The following is a 1857-nucleotide window of genomic DNA, read 5'->3' as shown; positions in this document are numbered from 1 at the left end:
ATCCAATAATAACAAAACAGTGATAAACAAATATACTTGTTAAAAAGTCCGTCATGCAATAGGTCTAATAGTAACAAGCAAATGCAAATATTGCCCTATATATGGAGACCGTTTATATGTTAATGTAAGTGATCAGTCCCGGTCACTGAAGCCAATAATTTAGTTATCATATGGGAACAAGCAAATAGCTGTAAATAGGTGATGTACAAATCACAAAAATAAACCAATATGATAAATGTTCACACACCTTAACAGTGCATTAGAAATCAAGTATAAAGAGTAAAGCCATAAGGCAGAGGAGAATAAGAGGTGAATCTGCTGTCAGCGTTTGGGGTCAGAGCATCCAAGTAACTCCTACCTCTACTATACTTGGTATTCCTGGGGGGTCATCCACCTCAGTACTGACCAAGCCCACACTGCTTCGCTTCCAAGATCGAAACGGAATCGGGCATTTACAGTGTGGTATGATAGTAGGGGTACAAATACCCTTCTCTGGAGTTGCTGATGAGAGTTCACATGGAAGAATAAGAGTAAGCACAAGATAAAGACAAATTACATAGATAGAGTCAAAGGGGATCTGCTGCCAGTGTTAGACGGAGGTGTCGGGATTAATACCCGCTATCGCTGAATCGCTGGTGAGAGTCCAGAATAATAGTGAAGGAATAAAGGAAAGCAAAATATCTATCCAATCAGACTTAACTATGAAGTATATAATATATAAAGCTTGACAGAGAAAGCTGATCTAATAATCGTACGGCCCAATATTGGCAGATATATCTACATACCTCCCAACATGACCCTCTCCAGGAGGGACAAAATGCTCTGCTCCTGGACTTTTTTTAAAAATTATGATTGCCGGCACCTGTTATGAACAGGTTAATGGATAAGAAAGGTGTTTCAGCACAGGTGAATGCTTTCATAAATTAAGAGGGAAGTCCAGGAGCAAAGCATTCTGTCCCTCCTGGAAAGGGTCATGTTGGGAGGTATGTATCTATCTATCTATCAGTGTGTACCCACCATTAGTCAAAATCGTACATAGACAAAATCTCAAATACAGATAATCAAAATCTGTACTATCTGTGCTATCTGGGCTCTGGGGGAGTTCATGGGAAATCGCATAGTCAAAATCGGGCATAGGAAGGATCTCACTTTTAGGCCCTACACACTGGCCGATAATCCTCAAAGACATGAGCGATCTTGTTAATTATTGAACGAGATAATGGTCATATCTTTGAGTGTGGAGTCACCAGCGATGAACGATGCGCGGCCCCGCGCTCGTTCATCGCTGGTGCCCAGTCGGCTGTGCATGCAGGCCAATATAGACGACCTCGTCCATATTTGCCTGCACTTCAATGGAGCCGGGAGACGGGGGGAGTGAAGAAACTTCATTCCCTTCGTCACGGCCCCCCCGCCGCCGGGTTGCCCGTCAGCCGTATCCGCCGTCGGGCAGCTCGGCGGCGGATCTTTAAATGTGTAGGGCCCTTTTGTGTACACACCTTATGGCCAATCCGCCCTTGCCTCCAGCCTTTATACTGTATGCAAATATTTAAACAAGATTCAGTGAATATTTAGATAATAAGAATTTACTTACCGATAATTCTATTTCTCATAGTCCGTAGTGGATGCTGGGGACTCCGTAAGGACCATGGGGAATAGCGGCTCCGCAGAAGACTGGGCACAAAAGTAAAAGCTTTAGGACAACCTGGTGTGCACTGGCTCCTCCCCCTATGACCCTCCTCCAAGCCTCAGTTAGGATACTGTGCCCGGACGAGCGTACACAATAAGGAAGGATATTGAATCCCGGGTAAGACTCATACCAGCCACACCAATCACACCGTACAACCTGTGATCTGAACC

At 44.3% G+C, this 1857-nt stretch overlaps 1 pseudogene; it reads right to left on the bottom strand.

The window, feature by feature from the left end:
- Window positions 1–357: 357 nt before the first annotated feature.
- LOC134912372 (5S ribosomal RNA) lies at window positions 358–476 on the bottom strand (annotated as a pseudogene).
- Between the last annotated feature and the right edge of the window lie 1381 nt (window positions 477–1857).

The sequence above is a fragment of the Pseudophryne corroboree genome, chromosome 4 (genome assembly GCF_028390025.1).
Source record: "Pseudophryne corroboree isolate aPseCor3 chromosome 4, aPseCor3.hap2, whole genome shotgun sequence".
Lineage (NCBI taxonomy): Eukaryota > Metazoa > Chordata > Amphibia > Anura > Myobatrachidae > Pseudophryne > Pseudophryne corroboree.
This window is presented reverse-complemented; position numbering and strand designations above follow the sequence as displayed.